We start from the raw sequence: 8,577 nt of genomic DNA on the forward strand, positions 1-8,577 counted from the left end.
GATTGCTACATTTTCAATTTCTTTGAAGAGTTTGAGGAATTTAGGGATTATATCTTCCATAAATTTCTTGTAGAATTTAGCTGTGAACCCATGAAAACCTTGACTTTTCTTCGTCATTAGCTTTTTTGTTACATTTCTGATTTCATTGGCTGTTATTGGGTTATTGAGAGTTGTTATATCTTCTTGATTCAGTTTTGGTAATTTCTATCTTTCTAGGATCTGTCCATTTAGTCTGTTTCTTCTAGTGTGTGAAATTAAAGTTTCTCAAATTAGCAATTGATAATCTTCTGATTTTCCCTTGGTTCTGTGGTAGTTACACCCTTTTCAATTCTTATTGCTTGTATTTTAATTTTTTCTTTCCTCTTTTTGATGAGATTAGCTAGGGGCTTATCAATTTTGTTTAATCTTTCAAAGAACCAGCTTTTTGATTTGTTGATTATTTGAACTGTCTTCTTTGTCTTGATTTAATTAATTTCTGCTCTAATCTTTATGATTTCTGTCTTTGGGCTTTCGGTTTGGTTTGTTTCTCATTGAATTACAAATATTGTTTAATTTCTTCTGTAACCCATTGGCTGTGGAGGAAGGTGTTGTTTAATTTCCATGTACTTATGGGATTTTTCTCCTTTCTTTTGTCTTTTTTTTTCCAGTTTCATTGCACTTGTGTCAGATAATATGAATGGCATAACTTTGTCTTCTTGCATATACTTAAGCATGACCTATGGACCAGTATGTGGTCCATTTTAGAAAATGACCCATGTGCTGCTGCATGAAATGTTTATTCAGCTGTGGTTGTGTGGAATCCTCTGCATATGTCCACTAAGTCCATTTGTTCCAAGATCTGGTTCAATACTGCTACTTCTTTGTAATTTTTGGTCTGATTGACCTGTCTTTTTGAGATAAGAGTTTTTTAAGGTCTCCTGTTAAGATTGTGGTAGTGGATATTAGATTTTTCATATCCATTAAGATTTTTCTTATATAGTTGTGTGCTCCCGTGTTTGGTGCATACATATTTATGAGTGTTACCTCTTCCTCTTGAATATTTCCCCTAATGAGTATATAGTGGCCTTCTTTATTTTATTTCATAATTCTTGATTTGAAGTTGAGACTGTCTGAGAACAAGATTGTTACCCCTGCTTTTTTCTTGGGTTCTGGGGCATGTACTATTATTTCCCAACCTTTGACTTTGAGCATATGGATTTCTTCATGAGTTAAGTGTGTTTCTTGCATACAGAATGTTATTGAATTTTTTTTCTAATCCACTTTGCCAGTCTGTTTCTTTTAATTGGTGAAATGCGTCCATTTACATTGATGGTTATAATTGAGATGTATTGACTTATGATTTACATGTTATTTACCTGATGTTGTTTACTCCTTTTACTCTTGTGTTTAATTGTTTGCCCTAGTTAGTGGGTTCTTTCTGATCTCTTTCATGGATTTCTGATCATTATTTTCCTTCTCTAGAATATCTTATATTAGTCTGTGTGAGGTTGGCTTTGTTCTCATGAAAGTCTTTACTTCTTCTTTTTCATGGAAGGATTTCACTTCTCCATCAAACTTGAAAGAGAATTTTGCAGGGTATAGCACTGTGGGCTGGAGTTTGTTTTCAAGGAGAACTTGAAGTACTCTGCTCTGATCTTCTTGACTTGATGGTTTATGAAGAGAAGTCTGCCATTGTTCTGATGTGTTTTCCTTTAAATGTGATGTTTCTTTTTCTCTAGCGGCTTTCAGTATATTGTTCTGCTTGATTTCTGGGATTTTGAGTATTATATGTCTTGGTGTGTTTTTCTAATCAAGTTGATATTATTTGGAGTTCTATATGTTTCAATTTCCTGAATGTCTGATTGTTTCCTCATGTTTTGAAAGTTTTCTATTACTTCTGTCCATATTCTTTTTATATCATTTGTATTAACTTCTTTCTAATTGATGCCTATTAGTCTCACATTGTCCATCTTTGCATCACCTTGCAGTTGACGAATTTATTTTTTCCTGCATCTTAGTTGTTTTTAAGAGATCTTTTCTTGCCGTTTCACTAGCTGCAATGGCCTCTTCAACATCTGAAACTCTATCTTCACTTTCACCCAAATGGTTTGGCAAGCTTGTGATTGAGATTTTAAGTTTCTGCATATCTCTTTGACTCTGCTTCATGCAATCTATTTCTTTCCTATATTGCTCACTGAAGGATTCCATCATTTGTCTAATCACTATTTTCTATCAATTTCTTATTTAGAAGCAGTTATTAATTCTTTCATTATCGTTATTCTTTCTTTTTTACTTCAGAAATTATTTCTCATCTGATTCCCTCTATATGTTTCTGCATTTGATTCTTTACTTCAAAAGCTACTAATTCACAGATTTCCTTTTTTATTTCAGAAGTTATTTCTGATCTTAGTTTCTCTATACCTTTCTGCAGTTGTTTCTTTACTTTAGACACCATTAATTCAGACATTTCAGCTCTGTGATTCCCAATTTTTTCTGTGCTAGTGTCTTTTGCACTTGTTCCGGGTAGCCCTGGGCCTGAGATTGCACTTTTCTCCTTCTCTTTGTCATTTCGTGTAGCACTGTCCTCTGACCTTTGATGCAGAGCTTTGGTGCAGTTATAACCTGAGCATCTTTGAAATTTGGGCAGAACTCTAAGTTTGAATTCATCCAGTTGTGCCTGCCTGGGTCTGGCTGCTGTGCTCAGCTTCTTCCTGCTGCAGCCATTGGAAGTGAACCAGTTGTGCACCTCTGGAATGATGTTTTGCTCCTGGATTAGCTGAGTGGTTCTAGACCCTAACCTGTTTGCAGCGATTTCAGTTATATAATTTCACCACAGGCCTGTATACCAGGCCTTGTCTGTGTCTGTAGGGGTCCAGAGAGCATGACAAAGGACTCACTCAAAAGTGGATCTGGGGGCCAGGGAGATGGATGAGTAGAATAAGCACTTCCCTGGAAAGTGAAGCCTGAGTTCAATCCCTACTTCCAAAAAAAAGGTGGACCTGGGCTGGGTCTGGAGGGGTACCAAGTGTAAATTTTCTTAAAGCTTGTCTTTTGTTTTGTTTTGTTTTTGTTTGTTTGTTTTTTGGGGGCAGTACTGTGCACTGAAGTCAGGACATTGCACTTGCCAGGTAAGTGCTTATTCTACTTTGCTATCTCCCTGGCCATCTTAAAGCATGAACTTTTCTTTAATATACAGAATATTAATTTTTTTTCACAAACATTGATTTGTGTATTCACTACCAAAACCAAGATGCAGTGTCATCTAAGATATTCCTGCATGGTATCTGTTTCTGAATTATCTTTTATTGTTTAATTTTGTGATATGTGATCAATTCTTCTGTCTTTTCCTAGGATCAAGCTAAAAATAATTACACCTTTTCCTAGGGTTATTGGAGTGATAAGAACATGCAATTTTATCTTATAGCCTGGTAGATACTCCACAATTATTCAATTTTTGTAATTGTTGCATTTTAAACCCTATTGAAGAGGCCTGGAGAGTTAGGTCAATGGTCTATACTCCTGCCTGGCAAGTGCAAGGACCCAGGTTCAATCACTGACACTGTATGCTGTGCCAGTCATGGAACCCCAGGCACACTGTGCTGGCTACTGAAAAAGGGTTTGGTGGAGCATGCTTATAATCCCAATGCTGGGGAAGTTGAGACAAGCAGTTCACTACAAGTGTGAGCTGCATAGTGAGACCCTATACCAAATAAGAAAAATAAATAAATAAAAGATTAAAAATTGAGGAACTTAAAATTAAGTGAAATAATTCACACACACAAGCTTAAACATTGCATAATCTCTGTTATATAAGAAACTCTATAAATGGAGGTAACATAAATAAGATAGATAAATAGGGAGTAAAGCAATCTTTTTTAGAGAAGGATTTTTTTTTTGTTCAGCGATCTAGTTCAGGCTGCCTTAAGGCAGGTCTGGTGCAGATTGTGGAGCTTGGTGTTGAACCACAGTCCTATGTGCCTGACCTTATTTACCCAAGAGGTGCTTTAAACAACAGAGTTATCCAGGAAGCCCCCACAGAGATCTTTTTTAAATAGATGTGGAATGAGTGATGGAAACAAGAATAGGCAAGGGGATAAAAAAATAAATCAAAGAGAAAAAATTACAATAAAAATAGATACGTAAAAATGAGAAGGGGACCAAGAATTGGAAAGAGCATGTTGAGTGGGAAGATGGGTATGAAAAACAAGTTGTGTTTGGTACATGTAACAACTCTGCATGATAAATGTAGTTATTATGTATTGTGAGCATGTACTAATAAAAATCCAGGAGTGGCTCTTGTGTGCCTAGTGTGGGAGTATAGGGACCCAAAGACTGCTTGAAGGAACATGTACAACATGTCCCGTGGTTTCAGGGCTGGTTTTCACCACCACATTACCATTTTTTCACCCAAGGGTCAGCTCTATCAAGTAGAATATGCTTTTAAGGCTATTAACCAGGGTGGCCTTACATCGGTAGCTGTCAGAGGAAAAGACTGTGCAGTAATTGTCACACAGAAGAAAGTACCTGATAAATTATTGGATTCCAGTACAGTGACTCATTTATTCAAGACAACTGAAAGCATTGGCTGTGTGATGACCGGAATGACAGCCAACAGCAGGTCTCAGGTGCAGGGGACATGGCATGAGGCAGCTAATTGGAAATACAACTATGAGATTCCTATGGATATGCTGTGTAAAGGAACTGCTAATATTTCTCAAGTTTACACACAGAATGCTGAAATGAGGCCACTTGGTTGTTGTATGATTTTAATTGGTATCGACAAGAAGCAAGGTCCCCAGGTGTACAAATGTGACCTTGCAGGCTACTACTGTGGATTTAAAGCCACTGCAGCAGGTGTGAAACAAACTGAGTCAACCAGCTTCCTTGAAAAAAAGTGAAGAAAAAATTTGATTGGACATTTGAACAGACAGTGGAAACTGCAATTATATGCCTGTCTACTGTCCTTTCAATTGATTTCAAACCTTCAGAAATGGAAGTCAGAGTAGTTACAGTTGACAATCCTAAATCCAGGATTCTTACGGAAGCAGAAAATGATGTTCACCTTGTTGCTTTAGCAGAGAGACTAAACATTGCCATTACTTTACCAAGTCCACGAAGCCACTTGCCTGTGTGTTTGCTAGCAGACCAATATCACAGAAGCCCTTAGATTGGAAAAAGAACCTCTCCACTCCTACCACCCACGAGGGCAGGACTCTGTATAAATAAAAACAGTGCTTTTGGGAAAAAATCCATTTTTTTCTTATTTAAAAGATCTCTAGAAAAGAAAAAGAATATAAAGAATAAATGAAAAAGTCTTTATAAATAAAGAGGTGAAGAGTGTTGAAAGGACTGTAAGGGAATGGGAAAAAAGAAGAACCAAGATATACTACACATGGATACAAATACCCTATGATGAATGTGATCATTATGTATATTTAAAATGTACTGATAAAATTAACAAAAAAAAAGGCTGTTAGAAATTTTCTCAGGGATTTTCTTAGGTTCTGTTGACAGTCCTTTAGGGAATGTTGAGCGGGCATTATAGTTGTGGAGTGTGAAATGCTGAGAGTTTTGGAAGATCAGATTTATAGAGTCAGTTTCAGATGAGGATTGACCTGTGCACAAACATGGCAAGGACCTTGGTTTATGGTTTCATGTTGTAAATCTATATTTCATATCTTTTTTGATAACATACTGTGGACACTTCAAAAAGCAATATAAACAATTAAAATTCTTGGCATTATTTCTTCTGCTGCATTTTGTTGAATTCTTTCTTTTTATATGCTGAATATTTCACTTTTAAGTTTTATAGTATATCTTATATCTTACATCCTGTCTGCTTTCACCTCAAAGTACTCTAGATTTTCCAGTGTCCCCCTCTGTAGACTTTGCCTACCCAGAGAGCCAGTTATCATTATACTTATTAGTTTGTGCTAATTTTAATATTAGTTTAGAAAATTTAATGGATTGTCCTTCTTAATATATATTTTTAGTAAGTAAGTTTTTGCTGGAGGTAAATTTCCATTCCCTGAAATAATAATTTCCAACGTTAGGATTTTGGACACCATAAGATAAATATGGGAGTGTCTCTATATTTTAAGAAGTAACCTTTTGCACTTAATATGTTTGTTCAATAACTGTGTGGATGTCTTCCTTGCCTAGGTCAGTCCCAACTGTAATCTTCTCTCTAGTGAACACTGTTCATTATAAGCATGCATCCTCAAGCAAAAGCAAAGACTGCAACTTTCTGCAAAGCTAGCTCAACATTTTAATTACTCCCATTGCACGTAGATAGTATTGGTCACCAGAATTCTACTCCCTTATAAAGGCTTTTATGCCAAGACAGGGGAAAATATTTCTGTATTCCAGGTTTCCAGTGCTTACTAAGACTATGGTGATTTCAGTGGGCTAGAGAGTCTCAGAATATGTGGTGTTTTTTATTCTGGATCACAACTGGTAGGTTAAAGGCTGAGAATGATGTAAGAATCTTAAGGAGCAGCTGAGGTTTTACTCTCCAAGTGTCTGGGATTGTATTTATCTAATAATTATATTAAAATAATGTGCAGTAGCAGAAAAGTGTATTTAATAGGAATACATAAAGATCAATGGTTCCTTTAAAGCTGACTTTCTGATACAAAAAAACCCTCACAAATGTTTATTCAACTACACTGGTATAAAAATGGTTTCCAGTAGTGAAATTATTGACAGGAAATAGGCAAATGTATAAACCTGAGAACTTTTAGTGTTTTTATTATTATGATTATTTTTTTTTTTGGCAGAACCAGAGATTGAACTCAGACTCTTGCGCTTGCTAGGGAAGCGTTTATTCCACTGAGCCATCTCTCTGGCCCCTAATGTTTTTAATATGAAAGGAACTCATATAATTTTGCTATGACGTGAAGTAATTTAACTTTAAAATGATGAAATTGTTTTGGTAGCTTATAGTCTTATTAAATTTCTGCATTGCAACTAGATAAAATATTTTCTAGCATGAATTATTATTATTATTATTATTATTAATTATTATTTTAATTTTGTACAGGGTCTCACTATGCAGCTCAGAATTGTAGTTAGCCTTCTGTTTCAGCCTTGCCAGCCCTGGGATTACAGCCATGCACAACTATGCCTGGTCTTTGTGATTATTATCAATGAAATAAAACGAGTTGATTACTTCTAAGTAAAATATGTAAATCTGAATTTTGAAATATAGAAAATTTCTTGAATGAGGCCTGGAGCTTTATATGTAATATTTAATTTAATTTTTAAAAATAAAGAGGCAAACAGGTTACTGAGATGCAGTTAAGGTCAATGTGATTTTAACCATTCTTAACTATTGGGTAATAATTCTCATGAATACTTGAATGTTTTTCTCTGCTACATTTTAAAAGTATCAGGTTTGCAAATTTTTTTTTTTTTGGACCTCAGTATGCCTTCAGGGCAGGGAAGGTTTTGGCTTGAGGATCTGGGGATTAAATCACAGGATCCTGAGACTGACTTCTTTGTTCAAGCAGGCACTTAAACAATTGAGCTGATGGGCAGGGCCCCTCAAAAATGTTTTATTTTGTGCAAAAGTGAGGATGTAACTAAATTTTTCTCCACTCAGGAAAATATGAGATCACTTAAATGAAAAATACTATCAAAAGTAATACTTAAAATTCATATATTGTGTCATAAAATTAAGCATGGAAAAATGAGGTAAACTAATTTAGAGCATATAATCTACATCCAACTTGTTTTATTCTGTACAGTACCATGAAAAATATGAATCAAAATTTTTCTCCTTTATATTTCCATTTGCAACAAGTGAAATTTTCCTAAATGGAGTAATACAAGAGAAATGGAAGAGGTGGAAGTAACAGAGCTAACTTCTTGATTTTCTTTCCACTTGATCAATCTTTGAATTTATTGTAATAACTTCATTCTTTCTATTCATGTCAATATCAATAATAACTTAAGTGTTAGTGTATTGACTTTAACATTTTTGACATTGGTCCACTTTGCTTTTTAAATATATTTAAATTCTAATCATTTCTAGATTATAAAATAAAATCAGAGGATAATTTAACTGATAATAATGTTACAAGTATACCTTAATAAAATGTTACAAGTATACCTTTTTCACCAATAGTTTTATAGACAAGAATTATCAGCTGCAAGTAATATTAAATAGATCTTTGGAAATGATCTTATGAGTCTTTAAATCCATTGTCCAACAGTAGTTGACTCGGTATAATTGCATTTGCTTGTTTGAGAGAAACTTTTGAGATTGGAAAACTTCATATTTCTCATTTTCTATAGCCCATGAGCTTAATGTAATCTTCTATACAGATGCATTAAGTCACTCAGGTTTGGAAGTGATTAACATAGTTTCATGTGTACACATGCTGGCAAAAATGAGAGTGTCTTTCTCAAATGTTATCCTAGTTTTAAAAAAAGAAAAATCTATACAATGAGGGTTATAAATGATTTCTAGGTATTATTTTCACTCTAGAAAATTATTAACTTATAGCATAAAGTCTTGCACACATAGTTATAGAAATGTCACATGATTATGGATGTGTAATTTTTTTAAGATTATACAGCAAGTCCTGAAGATCA

The 8,577-nt window shown here is 34.6% G+C and overlaps 1 pseudogene; it reads left to right on the top strand.

Moving 5' to 3' along the window:
* Positions 1–4,334: 4,334 nt before the first annotated feature.
* Positions 4,335–5,146, top strand: LOC101578212 (annotated as a pseudogene).
* The last annotated feature ends 3,431 nt before the right edge of the window (positions 5,147–8,577 follow it).

Source organism: Octodon degus, unplaced genomic scaffold (genome assembly GCF_000260255.1).
Source record: "Octodon degus isolate 3935 unplaced genomic scaffold, OctDeg1.0 scaffold00189, whole genome shotgun sequence".
Classification (NCBI taxonomy): Eukaryota; Metazoa; Chordata; class Mammalia; order Rodentia; family Octodontidae; genus Octodon; species Octodon degus.